General features: G+C 40.1%; 1 long non-coding RNA gene across 1 annotated transcript in view; it reads right to left on the reverse strand.

Annotated features, from left to right (window-relative positions):
* Positions 1-663: 663 nt before the first annotated feature.
* The window catches only part of LOC122463903, a 39569-nt gene continuing 17297 nt past the window's right edge, over positions 664-22935 (reverse strand). The window contains exon 4 of the long non-coding RNA XR_006287636.1: positions 664-2159. This is a non-coding gene — a long non-coding RNA (uncharacterized LOC122463903). The remainder of the gene's footprint in view (positions 2160-22935) is intronic.

Genomic DNA, 22935 nt, shown 5'->3' on the forward strand with positions numbered 1-22935 from the left:
AATTTTTTTCCCCAAATTTCATTTAAATGAAATTCTTTTGAAATCAATATAATTTAATGAAAAAAAATGTTTTGTCAGAAGAGCTTTTTCAGGAAATTATTTTGCTGAAACTTTTGTGCCCAGCTCTAGTAGTCGGTCTGAAAATCAGACCTAAAGGCCTTTCTTTCCAGAAATTGTAACTAGGTTAAACCAAATGAACTGCTGAATCACAAGTCAATGAATTACCTACAATTTATGGTCAAAGGTTCTGTCAGCTATATAGGGTCACAGCCATTATGTAATAAAATTTGAAATTGATAAGGAATTTGCTGGGGAGCCAATGTAAAGATTTCTAAACATGGAATATTGTGTTGAATCAGCAGGGTATTGGTTAGAACAGAGTGCTATGTTCCCTACATACTGCATGGTAGGCAAAATCTAATAGAGTTAACCAGAAAAAAAAAGTACCCACTGTTAAGATAAATGAAAGCATTTATCAGTCACCTCAAGTCTTTCTTGAACAAAAGTCACCCTAGTGATATGCCAGTCATATCTTCTAATTACTAAATTTGAAGACAAAATAGTTGATAAATCAGATGTCACTGCAGCAGCCAAACTCTTTATACTAGGAGATAGTCTCAAGGAAATATTATCAAAAGTAACTGCCAGGATGGTAGCCACATTCTGCATGCACTTGGTTTTATTTGGCTTTAAGTTAATAAAATTATTAGACATTCATAACAGAATATAACATGAACAGTCAGAGCAGAAATCTTAGCTTGATAATTTGATGGCAACATGAGGCAGATTTTGGTGTTATATGCATAACAATGAAGCCCTGAAAATTAACACCTAATAGTCATGTAAATACAGAAAAACAATAATCATAGCACTGTTAAGAAGAGTGTTTGAAACCTTCACTCATTCCTAGAATGAAACTTGAACCAAACCTCCTTCAAAATTCTGAAATGTTCTGATAGATCCTACTCCCTCCCTCCCTCTCCCCGCCCACCCCAATAGACATACACTTCTGGTTCTAGTGGAAATACAAAGAGAAAGGCTGTTATTGGGTTATTATGTGGCTTGGACTAGAAGCAGAAATGTTGGGAATCTTGCAAGGATGCCTCTTATACAGTGTCAGGGAATTCAGATAAGGATCCAAGAATTCAAACCAAACCCTAACTCTGAACCTCTTGAGATTGCACTGTACTTTGAAGGTGAGTGACTATATTCTGTCAGATGGGTCTTTGAAATGCTCTGCAGTGCACACATGACTCAAGAACAAAATGTATTTGGCCAAAGTAGTAGTCGGGGAATATACTGTACTGTACATGACCCTCCTGGGTATTTCCAGCTGGAGCCTTAGGCAAGGTTTATGGAAATGAAAATCTTAGGAGCCTTTGCATTTTTTTCCATCTCATTTACAATATCAATGAAATGTTCGCCTCTGATCCTAGCGTGGGAAGGCAAAATTCATTTGTTGATAGAGGGCTGCACAAGGCGTTCTGTACCACAGAACCCACAGCAAGAGCGGCTGCACGGGTTGGACTCCGTACCCACAGCACACCGGAGAACTGAGGTCTGCAGGGTTTCAGAACAGGCTACTGCAGGGGAGCAACCTTCCAGGAGAGCTGGGAACAGGTGACCAAAATGACAACAACATTGCACAAGTGAGTTGTGCTACATTGTATCAAGAGTGGGGGGAAATGGGCATATGGTATTTTCCCCCCTCACCTCCATTATAGAGGTCTCTGAAACATCAATGCACGCCATATTGTTCCCCCACAAAAATTCACCAATCTTTCTGTGCCTTGTCCTTTTTGACCCACTATGGTTCTCCATGCCCAGCACCCCTGGAGGCTCCTCTATCTGGCAACTGTTCCTCTCAGCAAGAGTGATGATAGCATGCTTTCCTGAAGCTTCAGTTGGCAGCAGATGAGTTGTCTTCAGGCCTCTGAGTAGGAAATGGGCAGGTTGGGTCTAGAATGGGTCCCTTTTGACTTTGAGATGGATGAGGTCTTCCATGATGGTTGTCAGTCTACCTTAGCCCCTGTGGTGGTAAGGGAAAAGGGAGAGTCGATCTAGTGAAGGGTGTTAAGTGATTAGGTCTCTCCTGGTTGATAGTGGAGCAGGGCTTCAGGTCCCCTCTCAGTGCCAGCTCATGAAACAGCAAGATGGACCTGGGTAGGAAGGAAAAGATGGCAGGCAAGGAAAAGAGGTGGCTGCAGCTCTCCCCCTCAGTGCACCAGCAGCTTTTCCCTATCTGTTTGCCTTTGCCTGTGATGCTAGAGGGGCCTGCAGCGGGGAAATCAGGGACAAAGAGTACATGACACACCTAGACATCTGCAGTATGGCAGCTGCCAGAGTGAGCACCCAGCTAGTCCCAGCCTCAGAGAAGGCTGAGAACTTTAGCAAACTGAGGCTGTGTGCTTAGTACTTGGGGCACAGGCTGAGAATGGTTTTTTTCCCATTCTCAGATATAATCATTTCCTGTCCATTGTGAGCACACTACTAAAGATAATACCAGGCTGAGGATTTGGGGGTAGACACCCAGACTTAACTGATTTGTTTAATAAAAAAAATGGGTTTTTGTTTGTTTGCTTGTTTGTTTTGGGGAAAAATGAAGGAGGAAATAATATATTATTGTGTGGGAGGATCTATACATCCCTCTCAGCCTTTTGATAAAGCATTGGAGTCCAGATGTGTTTCTCTACAATCCTAGCAATTGGTTTATATCAGTTCATACTTTCCAAGATCTCACTGAAAGGAAAAGGGATGGAAATTTACTTAAAAGTTAAAAAAGAAAGCTGGGATTCTCCTTCACAGACTCAATGGGCAGCTCTTATCACAAGAGGTGCAGATGAACCCCCTCCAGCTCCTCAGTCCCTCTCACCCTGCAACTATTTAATGTACTTAGTAGCCTCTTCTGATCGGCGTCGTCATAGGTTTTTTTTTGACTGTTCAAATAAGCTATATCAATTGGTTAAGTATTGTTTCAACCACATCTCTTCATCTGTTATTCCCTGGATCACCCTACTGCCGTTAAAAAAAAAAGATGGATGCAATATTCACTTCCTTCCACTGTTCCATGGTAGATTCCACTGAAGCTATAAATTTTAGTTATCAGTTCAGCCTCTTCATTAGTAAATTTCTTTAAGCATTCTTAATTAACGCTATATGGTCTTAGTGACTTTGTTATTCTTTAGTTTACCAGTTTGTTCCAACACCTGCTTTGAACTCTATCTAGATTCATAGATATTAAGGTCAGAAGGGACCATTATGATCATCTAGTCAGACCTCCTGCACAACGCAGGCCACAGAATCTCACCCACCCACTCCTGCAATAAACCTCTCACCTATGTCTGAGCTATTGAAGTCCTCAAATCGTGGTTTAAAGACTTGAAGGTGCAGAGAATCCTCCAGCAAGTGACCCGTGCCCCATGCTACAGAGGAAGCTGAAAAACCCCCAGGGCCTCTTCCAATCTGCCCTGGAGGAAAATTCCTTCCCGACCCCAAATATGGAGATCAGCTGAACCCTGAGCATATGGGCAAGATTCACCAGCCAGATACCCAGGAAAGAATTCTCTGTATTAACTCTGATCCCACCCCATCTAACATCCCATTACAGGCCATTGGGCCTATTTACCATGAATAGTTAAAGATCAATTAATTGCCAAAATCATGTTATCCCATCATACCATCTCTCCAATAAACTTATCGAGTTTAATCTTGAAGCCAGATAGCTCTTTTGCCCCCACTGCTTCCCTTGGAAGGCTATTCCAGAACTTCACTCCTCTGATGGTTAGAAACCTTCATCTAATTTCAGGTCTAAACTTCCTGATGGCCAGTTTATATCCATTTGTTCTTGTGTGCACATTGGTACTGAGCTTAAATAATTCCTCTCCCTCTCTGGTATTTATCCCTCTGATATGTTTATAGAGAGCAATCATATCTCCCCTCAACCTTCTTTTGGTTAGGCTAAACAAGCCAAGCTCCTTGAGTCTCCTTTCATAAGACAGGTTTTCCATTCCTCGGATCATCCTAGTAGCCCTTCTCTGTACCTGTTCCAGTTTGAATTCATCCTTCTTAAACATGGGAGACCAGAACTGTACACAGTTCTATGACAGTACCTTGTCTTTATTACCTGAAAATAAGAGGTCTGAGGTAGGTATCTTCTCATTGTTCTCTGTGGTGAAGACTAATGCAGAAGAATCATTTAGTTTCACTGCAATGGCCTTATTCTCCTTAACTGCTCCCTTAACTTCATGGTCCAGAGGACCCACTGATTGTTGTCAAAGCTTCTAGCTTTTTCATTACTAATTATTTATTATTATTCATAGTTATTTGTGTTTCAGTAGCACCTAGAGGGCCCAATGTGCTAGGCACATAGCAAGGGACATCCCTTGCCCATAAGAATATACATTCTAAATATATTAGAACAACAAAGGGTAAGAGAATAAATAATGGCTCAGAGAGGGGAAGTGTCTTGCCTAAGATCACAGAGCAAGTGAACAGCAGAATTGTGAGGAGAACCAGCTCTCTTGAATTTCCAAGCCATTGCCCTATTCACTAGATCACACTGCCTCCTCATAGATTAAAAAAATCAAAAGATATTATTTAAATTGATTTTTAAAATCTTTTATTACATGTTCAAATTCCCTCTTCACTCTCCTAATTTACATGTTAAATTTTACCTGCCATAGAGTTCAATTTCCATTTTCTGAAGGACACCTGTTTAGATCAAATAACCTTGAAACCCTTGGTATTTAACACCCCTTCTCTTTGTCTTCCTGACTTCTTTCCCCCCCCCCCCCCCAAAAGGGGTTAAATACATTCTGTGTTTGAGATTCATAAGTAGCTTTCATGCTGAGCCTAAGGATTTTAATTTACTCACTTTTGACCTCAGATTTTTTAAAATTCATCTTTATTGGGTTACGTAGGTCTCAGTTGAGAATGGCTTCTTCTCTTTTATGCTCTAGAACTCTCTCTTCCATGAAACAGTTATTAAATACTTCTCCAAACCTTCTCCCAATCTGACATCTGATCAATTGGTAAATCACCTCTGAAAAATCAGGCCTTTAGGTACGTCAGACTGAGCCCTTAATACCTGAGGCATACAAAATCAGTGGTCATTACTGAAAATGTTAGTGTAGTTTTATACCCTTTGATCTCTTTGAACATTGTGCACCTAATATCTTTTTTGAGGGGGGAAGGGTGACGGGGGAAGGAAGAGTCTGGTAGTATAATCCGATAGTACTACTTGTATACTTTAATTTTTATGATCGGGGTTTTTCTATCCATACAAATTGTACTATAGGGACTGCTATACTCAGAAATTTTATTGCATTGGATTCTATGGAAGCATTCAGGCATAGTGCTACACACCTACCTTTACAACCTAATCAGTCCTTCCTATATAGTTGAGCACTAGGTATTACATTATCCCTTTTTATTGCCATACCACCATGGTTCGGGGGGGAGGGGGAAAGACTATATCAAGTTTCTCTTCCACTGTCAGTTATTTTAATAGCTCTTTTATTTGAAGCTTCCAGCAAAATGATCAGCTTCCTCTACTTCTTTTGGAACATGAGTGCCACCTAAATATATTTTCTTCCCTTTCTGCTTTGTTTCCCTCCAGCCATGACACCACCTTTCTTGGCAGGAGGATTGGGCAGGCAGTTCTGAAGAGGGCTTATTCTTCAATGTCCAAATATGTGCATCAAAGAATTCGTTCACAACAATATCACCACTCACAATAACCACGTCTCCACTGACAATCATAATCAAAAAGAATCATCTGACTGGACACCCAGGAGTGGACAAAACCACACTCTTGATCATCACATTGATTGCTTCAGAGAAAAAAATGGACTGAGAAATTCTTAAACACCATATCCACCATAATTTCTCCTCTGCTGAGAGGACAGCCATACAGTCCCTGAAATCTAACCACCCGATAGTGATCAAACCAGTAGACCAAGTTGGTGCCATTGTAGTCCTCAACCACAATGATGATGTTAACGAGGACAACTGATGTCTCTCTGGCAGCACCTACTGTAAAGAATGTAAAGAATATTCCACACCACAATTTACCCAGGAATGTAAGGGATATCATCAAATCTTTCCCCAAATGACCACAAGAAAAATTCTACAAACTCATTCCCCATGAACCCACCCCAGGGACCATCTACATGATTCCCAAGATACTCTGACAAGGGAACGCAGGCAGAACCATCATATCTGACCATGGCACGATTACTGAATGAATATTGGGATTCATAGAAGTCATCCTCAAACCACTCAACATTCAAATGGCCAGCTTCCTCCAGGACACAATTGACTTCCTCCACAAACTCCACAGTATTAACCACCTCCTTCAGAACACCAGTCTCCCTCTGAATACCATGGATGTCACTTCCCAATACATCAACATCCATCACAAGGATGGCATAACTGCCTGCCTCAAATATTTACGAGACAGACAATGGACAACCCCCCAGATATCCATCCCAAACACATCGCCAAATTCATACATTTCATCCTCACCCATTACAATTTTACATTAAACAACAAACACTTTGTCCAAGTATGCCAACCTCTTTATGGGCCACCTTGAAGAAGAATTTCTGGACAAATGCATCATGAAACCAATGAAATACCTGTGATTCATTGATGATATTTTCATCCTCTGGACAGATGACTTAAACTCACTCAAAGATTTCCACCACAACTACAACGACCACCACCCATCCATTAAGCTCCCTCTGGAACACTCCCACACTAGCATCAACTTCCTGGGCACCACAATCAGCTTCAACAATGGAACGCAACAGACAACCCTGTACAAGAAACTCACAAATCACCACACCTACCTTCATAGATCCAGTATTCATCCCAAACACACTAAGAAATCTGTTAACAACCAAACACTCAGATTCCATAGAATATGCTTTGAGGAGACCATCTGGACTATGCACCTTAACACACTTAAAACTTCTATTACCAAACAAGGACACTCCACCAAAGAAGTAGATCGCATCATGGAATGGGCCACCCAAATACCCTGAGAGAACCTGCTTCAATACAGAAATAAACCCCCCTCTGACCGCACACCCCTAGTTGTCAGCTACCACCGCACACTTGGAACCCATATGGGTATCATCAAACAGCTACAACCAGTGGTGGGCTGGAGCTGGTTCGCACCGGTTCGCTAGAACTGGTTGTTAAATTTAGAAGCCTTTTTAAAACTGGTTGTCCCGCGAGGGCTTCTAAATTTAACAATCGGCCAAAAGTGGCGCCTTAGGAGCCATCTCCGTGGGTGCTCTGGGGCTGGAGCACCCATGGGGAAAATTTTATGGGTGCAGAAGACCCACCGGCAGCTCCCTGCCCTGCCTCATGCCCGGCCCCAGCTCACCTCTGCTCCGCCTCCACCTCCTCCCCTGAACACGCTGCCCCGCTCTGCTTCTCCACACCCCCACGGCTTCCCACGAATCAGCTGTTTGTGCGGGAAGCTGGGGGTGGGGTGGGGACTGAGAAGCAAGTGGCGGCTTCGCGCTCAGGCCCAGGGAGGTGGAGCGGAGGTGAGCTGAGGCGGTGGGGGGTGTGAGGAGGGCCGCCTGCGCCACAGCAGGTAACCCAGGGAGGGGGCACAGGGGAACCGCTCCCTGCCCCAGCTCACCTCCACACCCTGGGCCTGAGCGCAAAGCAGCCGCCTGCTTCTCAGCCCTCCTAGGCTTCCCGTGAGAACAGCTGATTTGCGGGAAGCCGGGGCAGGGGGCGGAGAACCAGAGTGGGGCGGTGTGTTCAGGGGAGGAGGCGGAGGTGGAGCGGAGGTGAGCTGGCGCCGGGTGTGGGGTGAGGAGCTGCCAGTGGGGGCTCTGCACCCACCAAATTTTCCCTGTGGGTGCTCCAGCCCCAGAGCACCTACGGAGTCGGTGCCTAAGGTGCCACTTTTGATGTGATCAGTGGGGGGAGCGGCTGCTCCCCCTGTTCCCCCCCCAGCTTCACTACCCCACCCCTAGGAACCAGAGGTACCTGCTGGATGCTTCCTGGGAGCTGCCTCAGATAAGCACCGCCAGGATTCCCTACCTCGCCCCCCGGAAGGTCCCTCTGGCTCTTAGGGGTGGGGTGGGCACCCATTACAGTGGCCCATGAGACCCTCCTGCCCAGTTCTGTGGGCAGTCAGGGGACAGGGGAGGGAGGTGGATGGGGCAAGGGTCTTGGGGGGGGGCGTCAAGGAACATGGGGGGTTGGATGGGGCAGGAGTCCCAGGAGGCAGGGGTGGGCCACGACCCCCTCGTGGGGTGAGGAGGGAACCGGTTGTTAAGATTTTGGAAGCTCATGACTGGCTACAACCCATACTCGATGGGGACTCCATCCTGAAAGAAGCATTTCCTGTACCCCACTTCTGGCCTTCAAACAACCCCCAACCTCTCCAAGCTCATCATCAGAAGAAAATTCACCACAGACCAGGAAACACCAACTCAAAGCATCACGAAACTCTGCCAGAACAGATGCAAAACCTGTAGACTTATCTCAATTGCTACAATGATCAACAATGTACCTTTCAAGATCCATGGATCCTGGCAGTATAAAACTGTCACAACATGTGGTGTACCTCACCCAGTGCACTAAATGCCTCAACAACAACTATGTGGACAATCATTGTGCTCTCAAATAAACTCACACAAGACAGTCACAAAAGACAAAACACCCTGTCATGTGTGGGTGAACACTTTTCACAAAGTGATCACTCTATAACTGACCTAGCAGTCCTTATCCTCAAAGGAAACCTGCGCAACAATTTCAAAAGATGAGCCTGGGAGCTTACATTCCTTACTCTGCTAGACACTAAAAATCATGGACTGAACAGAAACACTGGATTTATGGCTTATTACAACAATCTGCAACTCACAAAATCCTCTCTATTTGTCCTATGACTGCAGAGTTGTTAATGGGCAACTTTACCTTGAATGGTCCCTGTCAAGGTTCCTTCCCCACTCTGAACTCTAGGGTACAGATGTGGGGACCTGCATGAAAGACCCCTTAAGCTTATTCTTACCAGTTTAGGTTAAAAACTTCCTCAAGGTATAAACTTTGCCTTGTCCTTGAACCCTATGCTGCCACCATAAAGCGTGTTAAACAAAGAACAGGGAAAGAGCCCACTTGGAGATGTCTTCCCCCCAAAATATCCCTCCAAGCCCTACACCCCCTTTCCTGGGGAAGGCTTGATAAAAATCCTCACCAATTTGCATAGGTGAACACAGACCCAAACCCTTGGATCTTAAGAACAATAAAAAAGCAATCAGGATCTTAAAAGAAGAATTTTAATTAAAGAAAAAGTAAAAGAATCACCTCTGTAAAATCAGGATGGTAAATACCTTACAGGGTAATCAGATTCAAAACAGAGAATCCCTCTAGGCAAAACCTTAAGTTACAAAAGGACACAAAAAGAGGAATATACATTCCATTCAGCACAGCTTACTTACCAGACATTTAAACAAAAGGAAATCTAACGCATTTCTAGCTAGATTACTTACTAACAAGTTCTAATACTCCATTCCTGTTCTGTTCCTGGCAAAAGCCACAGACAGACAGACAGACCCTTTGTTTCCCCCGCCTCCAGCTTTGAAAGTATCTTGTCTCCTCATTGGTCATTTTGGTCAGGTGCCAGCGAGGTTATCTTAGCTTCTTAACCCTTTACAGGTGAAGGGGTTTTGCCTCTGGCCAGGAGGGATTTTATAGTTCTGTATACAGAAAGGTGGTTACCCTTCCCTTCATATTTATGACAGTCCCTTACAATATGTGCTAAGTACTTATGCTAAACAATCTGTTCTACCCTGCACTGAGCTGTGGCACTGGGACTGCCTTTCCTAGACCGGAAGAAGAGCTCTGTGTGGCTTGAAAGCTTGTCTCTCTCACCAACAGAAATTGGTCCAATAAATATTACCACCATAATGACCTTGTCTGTCTCTCTATTCCCCACCCCCGCCACTCCTATGACTTCCAGGGACCTGAAAACATGTATCTCAGAGGTCAGAAATGGGGCACGATGTGCTTACAGTATAAAACTACTGGAATAGGAAAGTGAGGAAATACTGCATTGTTTTAGGCAAGGAAAACAGTAAATAGTCTTATCTTTTCATGAAGAAAACAAAAAAGAATGTTCTTTAGTCTGAGACAAAATAATGAAGTACAATATATTGTTTAAAAAGAACATATTATATTGAAAGTGCTAGACAGAGAAAATACTAGATAATAGTATTTTGTGATATTCTATAGTACCTCCTCTGGAATGACTCATGATGTGGTCAGTCAGGTGCAAGAACTAGTGACTCTGACGTTGTAGCTCAGTAACAAGTAGGGCAATTTAAACACCCTTTTTACAACACTGGTATTCAGTTGCTTGCCTACTGTATATAAATGAGAAGGAAAACTGTTTCAGAGGTTAAGTGATATCATATTTTACAACATGAAGAATTAGGAAATACCTGGGTTTATTTTACATTTTATCTGATGGCATCTGTGATCCAAATGCCTAATTCCAATGAATGTGGAAGGAATTTCTGAGAGTCCATGGGAAATGCTCGAGCAGTGAGAAGAGAATTCTAATAGAGTATATGACAAATGAACAGAGATCAAAAGTTTACAGTGTATGTGATAATACACTTTAGTTTCTGACAAGATACTAAATAAATAAAGGTCTTTTTAGGCCTAGTAAAAAGGGACTTTTTTCTTTGAGTTTGATTTAAAGTATCTCTGGTCTGTCTATTGTCTTCATGTAAACTTTTAATCTGCAGTGCCTCCAGCAAATTATGTCTATAGGATGTTTTCCAAACTGAACAATTCTAGAGGGATTCTGAAATGTCTTTATCCAAATAATACATGGGGAAAAATCTGTTACTCGGGAAAGATTCAAACAGAGAAATAAAAACATTAGAAAAACATTTTAAGTAAAAAGCCCTTTGAAAAAAAAATGGAGATTTTTTTTCCCCAAAAAAGATCTAAATAATCTAAATCATTGCTGACTCTATAAAACATATGTACAGAGGGGGTGGGGGAACATGAGGGACGAGGAATGTCTAAACAACATATTAAAAAGAAACTACTAGACATGATTATCCCTAAGGCCATATTTTCAAAACTTTACCAACCCTTCAGTAAAACAATAAAATACGTATTCTAGATACTTTACTACATTTAATGCAACTTCTTAGTTTAGGATTTGGGGGAAAAAATAAACAGAACCCAAAAGCTTTAAACCCAGTTGTGATAAGCACCCCTATACAAAATTTTTATTTCATTTTTCCTATCCACCTCCATTCCCCAGATTCTCCCTTTAGCAGCATTTTCCATCTTTCTTAGCCCTCTCAGTTATTTCTTTCTTTATGCCCTTGTTTTCTTTCTTTGGTTTAAAATGTACGCACTTCGGGCTGCTCCCCCACCAGGAGTCAGACTTGCTTAGAAAAATAATACAAACTACAGGCTATTTTCAGAATGACATAAAATAATTATGGCGAAAGAGCATTATTGAAGTCGGAAAGTACTCAAGAGTTAGGAAATGTCAGATTTATGGTTGCCCGTGCCCCCTTGTGTGTCCATCCTGTGGAAAAAAGTAGTATGTGATTAAAGATAAGCAAATCAATTTTTCAGTTCAATGACTGAACTGAAATTTAAAAAAAAAAGTTTCAGGTCAAACGAAGCATTTTGTTTAACTTGATTTTTTGGGGGGGTGGGGGGGGAGAGAATGGGACTGTTTTGTTTTATTACATTTTCAGTTATTTTTCGCCCTTTAAAAAAATTTAATCTACCTAAATTTGGGGCTCCATCTGGGCAGATCTCTGTGCCAGTATAGTGAATAAAGTCAGTAGGGCTGCATATTGGTGCAGGAATCTGCTTGCATGGAATAAATTGCAGGTTTGGGGCCTTATTAGCTAAGTTTGTACCATCGAATATTGATACTAGTTGGTTTTTCTGTACAATAGCAGAACAGAGTCTTAATTATGGTCTCAGAAATGCATTACTGCTTATATATAGGGATGTATTTAAAGAATGAGAACTCTTTTGTAGGTTTCAGAGTAGCAGCCGTGTTAGTCTGTATTCGCAAAAAGAAAAGGAGGACTAGTGGCACCTTAGAGACAAATAAACTCTTTTGTAGTGAGTAGTGTCTTTTTATGATTCGTTTGCACAGTGCTTAGAACAATTGGCCCCTGATCCTTGATTTGACTCTCTGGGTGCCACCACAGTACAAACAATAAATGCTATTAGTATTCTTGCTCTATCTCCAAAAGAATATCCATTACAAAAAGTAAATACACTCATCAGTAATTACCATTGTTAAAATTCTAAAAGAAATGAAAAACAACAATAGTATTATGTATAGGGAGAGACGTAGCTTTGGCAATATTTTGTTAAGCATTGCTTTACTATAAATTTCCGCATTGTGAGAATGGGTCATTTAAATTGCTTTTGATAAGAAATAAACTTGAAACAAAACTCTGTCTCCAAATGTTGTTTATTTTGGGTAAAATTTGTGTCTAGATCTTAATTTTTGGGCCCAACTATTTTAAATGCCTCTTTCCATCTGTGCTGAAAATTGTCAAAAACTATTGTGTATGAACCTAATACAGCTATTGTCTTATCTGAATTCTGATTAGCTTTTGGTTTGTACAAAAAACTATGGTTTCATATATACCTCTTTCTGGAGTCCACCTTGAATGCAGCATGTGTAATCTAAGCAGAGATGCACAATATAAGTACAGTATATCTACCTACATGATTTCAACCATTTATTTTTAGGCCTTGTGGTCTGAACTTGTAAAGTTTGGAAGACTAGAGCTTTGGAATACAAAAGTTAAATTAAGTGGGATTGATGGCAAAGCAATGGGATTTCCAGTACTATTTAAAGTACTTATGAAGACTGTAAATAGTAATTTAGAGAGCCACTTTCTTACACAGACTATTTCAAATTTAATAAAATTCAACTATTTTAACTACAGTACTGTACATTAGAATGAAAAACTAGAGCTACTACTGCTCATTAGATGAATGATGCTTTAATACTTAACATAGTAAAATTATAGTGTACTACCATTAAAATATCAGTGAATTAGTTCAGTGTAATAATATAAACTGTACCACAACTGAAATTAGTTTACAGTAATGTAAAAGGCAGTAATCAATGACCCTCCCCCCGAAAAAATCTTAACCAGATGATTCACCATTTAGTCACCTTTTTCATATCTAATAACCAATGTTTGCAAAATAGGATTTAATTATTATTATTTCTCTCCTTTTGGAACTAACGTAATCCTCAACACCATCAATAACTCATTTCCTTTTTCTAAAGTTTCTAGTGCACTGCAGAGCTCAAGTGGTCTCAAAGTGGCAAGTCTGACTTTGCCAGATCATGGAATTTCATTAAATTGTAACAAAAATTTTAGTTCTTGTGCAGCTAAAAGTAACTTTTAAAGCTATGCTTCTTTTGAAAGCATTACTTTTAATAACAGACAGTAGAAGCAGAGTGGTTACCATAATGAAATTGACTGATTTTGCCAATTAGGGGGTTCTGTGTGACTATATCTGTCCATTTGCAGGCTAGCCAAGGATGGACCCAGAGTGCAGACACAGCAGTGTTTGATGTGGTGCTCCACAAATAGCAAATGGCCACTGCCATCCTCAAGAATTCAAAAGCCAAACCAATTTAACCAGGATATGTATTTTCAACCTGCAACATACAAAAACCTGTTGTCAGTGCATGCTCCCATCCCCTGTATGTGTACAGTATTATGGAGTATTGTAGTAGCCTTGTTGGTCCCAGGATAGTAGAGAGGCAAAGTGGGTGAGGTAATATTTTTTGTTGGACCAACTTCTGTTGGTGGGAGAGACAATCTTCTGAGCTTCACAGAGCTCTTCCCCCTCAGGTCTGAGAAAGTATATTTTAAGTACCTCTATATAGCTCGAAAGCATCTCTCTCATCAACAGAAGTTGGTTCAATAAAAGATATTACCTCACCTAGAGAATATATATATTCTCATTTTACATTCTCATGGTGCTATTACTGGCAGCAGGAAGCCTATAGAAAATTCTATGATAGACGGATGAGTAACATCACTCTCCTTTTTGACCAATGGAAAAATGCTACTTCAGAATGCCAAGACACTCTCTTCCCCTCCCACCCTCCCCCCAAAAAAACAACTGACCAAAATGCTCCCAATTTTTGTGTAAGTTCTATTGGCTCAGACTACTTGAAACCTTGTAACAAGTAAGTTACGTTGGGAAGGAAACAGAAATAGTTTAAAGTGAAGGTTTTCACTAGATAGCATTTTGTAAAGTAATTCTAATGGCTACTCTGGTCAACTTTTCCCTTAAACACTTTTGTGCAAGAGTTGGTTAAAATATATACATATATTAAAACAAATAATGGATTTTTGACCAAAAGGAAAAATTTGCAGAAAATATTCATTCTAGTTGAATTTTTTTTTAAGTAACGCTAAAAAGTGAAAATCAAAAATTTGGGTTGGTAAAATTTTGGTTTCTAAAATTGATTTTTTTTAACTTAAAACCAGAACATTGTTACTGAAAACTAATTCTGAAAATAAAATTTTGTTGCTTTCATTTGTTCACTGAAAAACCAAAACATTTTCATGGGAATTTTTTAAAAAAATTATGTATTTAGAAGTCCCACAAAAAATAAGTGGCATATTTCAACAAGGTCTATTTTGTGCTTCTCTCAAGCGGCCCCATATGCATGGGAAAATTCTTCTGACTAAATTCAGTACACCTAACCACTTCTTTCAAAACCCTTCTAAAGACTGACCTCTGCCATGATGACATAACTGCACCTGCTGTTTGTAACAGGACAGCTGATGGCAGAGGAAGGATGGTCTAGTAGTTAGAGTATTACCCTGGATCCTGGAAGTTCAAGGTTCAATTCTCTACTCTGCTACAGACTTCCTGTGTGACCTCAGGCATGTAACTTAGTCTCCCTGTATCTCAGTTCCCCATTTGTAAAATAGGGATGATCATAATACCTCCTTACCGCAAAGAAGCGTTGTGAGGATAAATACATTATAGACTGTGAGGCACTCGGATGCTATGAGAAAGTGGGACCAATGGTCCATCTAGTGCAGGATTCTGTCTCCAAGAATGTCCAGTATCAGAACTTCAGGGGGAGTGTGCAGAACAGGGCAATTCTGGAACGATTCACCCATCTTCCCCTCATGGCTTCTGGTAGTCAGAGATTCGGGTTGCCCCAAGCATGGGTTTACATCCCTGACCATCTTGGCTAATAGCCGTTGATGGACCTATCCTCCATGATCTTATCTAGTTCTTTTTTGAACCCAGGATATTTTTGGCAATCACAACATCCCATGGCAATGAGTTCCACTTTGATCATGTGTTGTATGAAAAATGCTTCCTCTTGCTTGTATTCAATCTGCTGCCTATTAATTTAATTAGATGACTCCTGGTATTTGTATTTTGGGAAAGGGGCATAACATTTCTTTATTCACCTGTTCCACACCATTCATGGTTTATTAGACCTCTATCATATCCTCTCTTAATGGTCTCTTTTCTAAGATGAACACCCACAATCTTTTTAGTTTCTTCTTGTATAGAAGATGTTCTATACCCTTGGTCATACTTGTTGCCATGACATCATCTGGAAGGTGTGTCCCAACTATTATTTTCTTCTGCTCTAGCTTGGTGCTTTGCTGCCCGAAGACTTTCATCCTGGACAGGAGATGGAACTGCTCTACTATGTCCCTAAAAGTCTCCTCTACGTACCTCTCTGTCTCCCTTTGCTCCACCAGTTCAGCCACTCTGACCTCCAGAGCTCGCAGTATGCATTAAGGGTTGTGAGTTGCTTGCACGGCCTGCACATATTGCACCTGTTTGGAAGGCAGATAATCATCCATGTTGTACTCATTGGAATTAACTAGGTAGCCCCCACACTGCTGCTGGTCTTCTGTCCCCATTTTTACTCTTGGAACTTTTTTATTTAGCCTACTTCTAGGTATATTTGTTAAGTGGATTGGATTTTCTTTATTTTATCAGTTGCTTTTCTTGGGGACTTGGTGCCTTTCTAATTGTTAAATCCCTCAGACTCCTACGCTGGCAGCCAAACTCTCCTTACCTTGGCACTCAGTCACTATGCTCTGCCTCACTCTGTCGTGGGCTCTCTCTGTTTGAGAAGGGGCATTTGCAGGAGGCCTCCCAATTTATAGCTGTAGCTAGGCCACATGCCCCTCGCCACTTACTATTTATTATTTAGGTCCTGACCTCTACAGGCTATCACTAAAGAGTGATTTACTCAGATGCCACGGTGCCTCGCACCTTCAAGGGGGCTTTGAGTCACCAGTGCAGCCTCTCTGACCAAGCTTTGAAGTTAAGTTTTCGATCTGGGTAAGCTTTTAAATTTCAAACTAAGTCTTTAAAATGCTTAGCCTGTAAAACGCTACACCAATGACAGAGAACGCTCAGTGCCACCCAATGCAGAGATCCAGATTTTGAACATTTCATAAAGCAGAAGTGTTCAAATATATAGTTTTTATTGACTCCAGGATCAAGATAGAAACCATTAGTCAAATTTGGATCCACATCTAGGATTGATTTTCAAACGCCCCTAAAATTTGGGAATCTTCCAATCTGAAATTGTGACTCAGGCCCAGATCGAGTAGTGTCTTATTAAACACATGTTTTTTAATGTGCTGTATCAGGACAGAGTGGAAGAGAAGTAGTGTCAATAATTTTATAAGGTGAGGTGCTGATGCAACTCCAGTCAGTCAAAGGTTTTGATACGTGACTCATTATTAGAAGTGTTTATTAAGGTGTGTTATGATTGTAGGGAAAAGTGCTGGTCCTGGTCCCAGAAAAAGCTATTAAGTCCCATGCACTGTCCCCCGTCCCATGTCTATGACACCGCCCCTTTGTATTCCTGCAATTTCCTCAGACTCCGGAAAACCCATTCCCCTTCCTGTTGGAAAGGCTCTCTGGTCATGCCTTCCAAGTAGTTGGGGAAACCTGTAAGTAAAAACGAAGCACAATTCTCCAAATAGATAATGGAGGACAGTGCAGCCCACTGGCACCAGTTATATGGGCCCACAGAGGAAATCTGGTATGCCATTCTGGGCTAGCAGTCTGGTTTTGTCCAGGTATATAGTGCTCTCTTGAAGAGTGGTCTTGTATAGCTCCAAGCACGGACTGCGTTTAAGTCAGTGGTCAGGATAGTCTGTATAGCCTATGAGTTATACAACCTGCTCATATTCGAATCCAGCACACTAACCTGCCTTCATCAGGTAGCAGACTGGAAGACCAAGTGTCCCAGGATAAAGAAAAAAGCCCTTCACAATGCTTATCCTTGTATGGAAGGGCAATAGGGTGACCGGACATCCTGATATTATTGGGACCATCCCAATATTAGCGGTTATGTCTTATATATGCAACTCTACCACAGCCATTCCCCTTTAAAAAATAAAGAGTATCTCAGTTTTTCACACTTGCTTTGTGGTCACCCTAAGTGGCAGAATATTTATGAAGTTTTCAAACTGGCCAATTAAATACTTAATCAAGCTATTTATATGTTGGGTCTGGGCTCAGCAGTAGTTAATATTCACAAGCCAGAAAAATACATTATTAAATTTTACACCATCAGATGACATCAAAATTCTGGTAAGTGTGATATTAAAACTTTCACTTGGAAGGATACCTGTGATGCTAGTATATAATGAATATCTAACAGGATTCTGCAGTAAGTTTGAAAAAAGTACTACTAAGGCTTTTGTAAGTAATGGTCCATAGGAGGTTTACATGAAAGTTTATGTTGTGTCTGTGTGTGTAGTATTTCATTTTCATTAAAAAAAAAATACAAAGGGCCTAATCTGAAACCCACTGCAGTCAATAGAAAGAGGCTCATTTTGTTCAGTGGGCTTCAGATCAGGTCCAAAAGGAGGAGGTTCATTCTTGATGGAGTCCTGCATGTGGCTTATGGTGCCGTGTATCAGAATGTAGTGACATCATTCAAAGAAGAATATCCCTGAAGCAGTCAAAAGGCTCAGAATCATTCTTGTCTTTAATGTTCAGAGTAATCTAAACACTTGGGTGAATAATCCAAGGAAAGAATCTGTATTTACACTTCTCTAATTAATCTAGTCAATATAACGTATTTTCAAAACTAATTTTTTTTTTACTGTAGGTATTTACATCATAGTAATGGCTGCACAGCAAACTACAGGGGAAATAGAGAGAATGAGACTTTCAGCAAGATTTATATTGTAATTCATATATTAGACAGACATACTCTCTCTCGCTCTCTCTGGAGGGAGTATGTTTGGAAAACATGGTCCAAACAGAAGTAAATGAGACCTTAATCAAATGTAATTCTTTTAACAAAGTATTACCGATACAAATGTTGATAAAGTCAGTGCCAGATTCTGGCCCAAAATGAGTTTAACTACCTAAACTATGTTAAAGTAATGATAGGAATCACAATGAAGTGAATATGCAGACTTTGCCATTGACTTCGATTGGAGCAGGATCAGACCCTCAAAAAGAAAGGAAATTGAGAGTAAAAATAAGCTTTTTTCCAGCCTTAGTTCACACTGTCCTGTACAACTTTGAACATGGGGAAGGGCCTGATCCAAAACCCATTGAAGTTAATGAGAATCTTTCCATTCAGTTCAATGGACTTTGGAGCAGACCCATAGTGAGGGAAGATAAGCCAAAGTAGCTGTCCAGCCTTTACTTTACATTTCTATGCTTTTGGGCAATTTTAATGTTCTTCTGTGGTTAAATTTATCTTACCTGATTCAGAGTTTTGCATTAAAAATGCTTAAAAGATTGAGAATTTAACTTATTTTGATTATCACAGCAAAAGTGGTAATATGTCATCAGGAACTGAGAAGATGAAGTGCTACATTTCCAGAAACAGGTGTGTCATGACTATCAAAGCCAAGACAGATTGTCTACTAATCATCACTCTTCCATAACACAGTTTGAAGCATGGGTGTCAAAGAAAACTGGAGATGTGAAATAAAATTCACATGAATTACAAATTTTATCTTATAAGGTGTATTGGCTTACCTTGAAATTGATTTGTATCATCTGTGTGTGTGTGTGTGTGTGTATGTATTTTTAGGGTGCTCAATATTTTGGTGCAGTATATGTGGTCAGTCACTACATAGTTACAATATACACTGAGTTATGACCTGTTCTCATCTATCTGAATTTCTTGTCTACAATAGAGAGCATATTAAACTGTAGTATAACATGCCTTCCTTTCCATTAATGTATCCGACTAGTAATCTGCCCATCCATGACTTCCAAACATCTGACATTCATGCTTTGGATATGTATTTGTATGCAGACCTGTATGGAAAAACTTCAGCGTTCGTCCTCTGCATAATTGGTATCTAACACTTTTTTTTGGGGGGGGGGGGGGTGCTTTTGTGGTAGTTTGATAAAGGTATTCATTTCATTCATCCCCATCTTTTGTATACTTCATAACCATCCCTAAAACTTAATGTTTTCATTCAGAGAAGAGCTACTGCTGAGTAAAATGAAATGTTTTCCCCACCTTTCCTATAAGGCAGAACCTTGAGTGGGGGGCAGTATAACACTAACCCTGTCCGACAGAGGTGTCCTGGTTCAAGGAAGCAGAACATCTCTCAGAGCTTGCAGATGCACACAAATAGTTTGCCTGCTGCTGCCTTCATGAGTTCAGCTTATTTCTTTGTGCTGACCAGTGCATCAGGAGGAGGAAGGCAAAGCCTACCTAACCCTTTTATATGGACTCCATTGCCATAGTTGTAATGGAATGCTAAACTGTATTATACCATTCACCCATTAGGTGTAACAAATCTAATTTAAACTCATAATGGTCACTCTTGATATGCATTAAAGATTCTTATAGCAAACATCTGCTCTTGCTCTCTCTTTGAAGGAAGCTCTGTAGTCAGTCTGTATCTGGTATGAGCGCCTGATGTGCTAGTACAAGTCATACATGACATGGCGTCAAAAGAAAACTAGTGCCAGAGGAGAACAGAAATAAAAGGAAAACAAAGGTTGCAGACAGAAGAAAAAAAGCAAGAAAGATTGCCAGATCTCATCAATATGCTACTCTTCAATGCCCCAGAGAACATCAGTTTTAACAAACCTTCAGAATGGACAGAGTGGAAGCAGTACTTCGCAAGAATTCATACTGCAATTAGGGCTGTCGATCAATCATAGTTAACTCACATGATTAACTCAAAAAAGAATTGATTAATTTTTTTAATTGCAGTTAAATCACATTGTTAAACAGAATACCAATTGAAATGTATTAAATATTTCTGAATGTTTTTCTATGTTTTCAAATATATTGATTTCTATTTGACCACAGAATACAAAGGGTACAGTGCTCAATTTTCATTTATTACAAATATTTACACTGTAAAAATGATAAACCAAAGAAATAGTATTCTTCAGTTCACCTCATACAATTACTGTAATGCAATATCTATTGTGAAAATGCAATTTACAAATGTAGATTTTTTTGGTTATATAACTACACTCAAAAACAAAACAATGTAAAACTTCAAAAACTCTACAAGTCCGCTCAGTCCTACTTCTTGTTCAGCCAATCGCTAAGACAAACAAGTTTACATTTACGGAGATACTGCTGCCTGCTTCTTATTTACGATGTCACCTGAAAGTGAGAACAGACATTTTCAAGTTCAACTTTCATGATAAAGAGATTGCACTACAGCATTTATATTGGTGAATTGAAATATAGGATCTCTTGTTTTTTACAGTGCAAATATTTGTAATAAAAATATAAAGTGAGCACTGTACACTTTGTATTCTGTGTTGTAACTGAAATCAATATTTGAAAATGGAGAAAACATCCAAAATATTTAAATAAATGGTATTCTATTATTGTTTAACTGTGCGATTAATTTTTTAAATTGTTCAATTAATCATGATTAATTTTTTAATTGCTTGACAGCCCTAATTGCAATCAAACTCCACAAGAAAACGGGAGATATGCAGATATCTTCAATTTATGCAATGGGGAAGCAGGCAGAGCATATCTTTAAATCTTTGACTTTACTGAAGTAAGTCACAAAGATGACTATGAAAGGGTTCTGGCTATGTTTGATGCATACTTTATACCTCTGAGAAATGTGGTTTTTGAAAAAGCATGTTTTCACTAGATAATGCAGGAACCAAGAGAAAATGTTGACTCTTTTATAAGAGATTTGCATGCGTTGTCTGAACATTACAATTTGGGGGCTGAAAAACATGAAAATATCAGAGACAGGCTGGTTATTGGGTTAATAGACAGAAACCTCCCACAGCAACCAAAATTTATGACAGACTTAAATCTATCCAGAGCTATACAGGTAGCAAAGCAATCTGAACTAGTCAAACAGCAGAACAAAAGACAGGAATATAACACCAATGTAATGCCAATATTTAAGAAGGGCTCTAGGGGTGATCCTGGCAATTACAGACAAGTAAGTCTAACGTCAGTACCGGGCAAATTAGTTGAAACAATAGTAAAGAATAAAATTGTCAGACACATAGAAGAACATAAATTTTTGTGCAAAGGTCAACATGGTTTCTGTAAAGGGAGATCATGTCTTATTAATCTATTAGAGTTCTTTGAGGGGATGTGGACAAGGGGGATCCAGTGGATATAGTGGACTTAGATTTCCAGAAAGCCTTTGACAAGGTCCCTCACCAAAGGCTCTTACGTAAACTAAATTGTCATGGGATAAGAGGGAAGATCCTTTCATGGATTGAGACTTGGTTAAAAGACAGGGAACAAAGGGTAGGAATAAATGGTAAATTTTCAGAATGGAGACGGCTAACTAGTGGTGTTCCCCAAGGGTCAGTCCTAGGACCAATTCTATTCAACTAATTCATAAATGATCTGGAGAAAGGGGTAAACAGTGAGGTGGCAAAGTTTGCAGATACTAAACTGCTCAAGATAGTTAAGACCAAAGCAGTGTGTGAAGAACTTCAAAAAGATCTCACAAAACTAAGTGATTGGGCAACTAAATGGCAAATGAAATTTAATGTGGATAAATGTAAAGTAATGCACATTGGAAAAAATAACCCCAGCTATACGTACAATATGATGGGGGCTAATTTAGCTACAACTAATCAGGAGAAAGATCTTGGAGTCATCATGGATAGTTCTCTGAAGATGTCCACTCAGTGTGCAGCGACAGTCAAAAAGGCAAACGGGATGATAGGAATCATTAAAAAAGGGATAGAGAATAAGACAGAATATCTTATTGCCCTTATATAAATCCCTGGTATGCCCACATCTAGAATTCTGCATACAGATGTGGTCCCCTCATCTCAAAAAAGATATACTGGCATTAGAAATGTTTCAGAAAAGGACAACTAAAATGATAAGGGGTTTGGAACAGGTCCCATATGAGGAGAGATTAAAGAGGCTAGGACTTTTCATCTTGAAAAAGAGGAGACTAAGGGGGGATATGATAGAGGTATATAAAATCATGAGTGGTGTGGAGAAAGTGAATAAGGAAAAGTTATTTACTTGTTCCCATAATATAAGAACTAGGGGCCACCAAATGAAATTAATGGTTAGCAGGTTTAAAATAAATAAAAGGAAGTTCTTCTTCACTCAGCGCACAGTTAACCTGTGGAACTTCCTTGCCTGAGGAAGTTGTGAAGGCTAGGACTATAACAGGGTTTAAAAGAGAACTGGATAAATTCATGGAGGTTAAGTCCATTAATGGCTATTAGCCAGGATGGGTAAGGAATGGTTCCCTAGCCTCTGTTTGTCAGAGGGTGGAGATGGATTGCAGGAGAGAGAGATCACTTGATCATTAAGTGTTAGGTTCACTCCCTCTGGGGCACCTGGAATTGGCCACTGTCGGTAGACAGGATACTGGGCTGGATGGACCTTTGGTCTGACCCAGTATGGCCATTCTTATGTTCTTA

Source organism: Chelonia mydas, chromosome 1 (genome assembly GCF_015237465.2).
Source record: "Chelonia mydas isolate rCheMyd1 chromosome 1, rCheMyd1.pri.v2, whole genome shotgun sequence".
Taxonomy (NCBI): Eukaryota; Metazoa; Chordata; order Testudines; family Cheloniidae; genus Chelonia; species Chelonia mydas.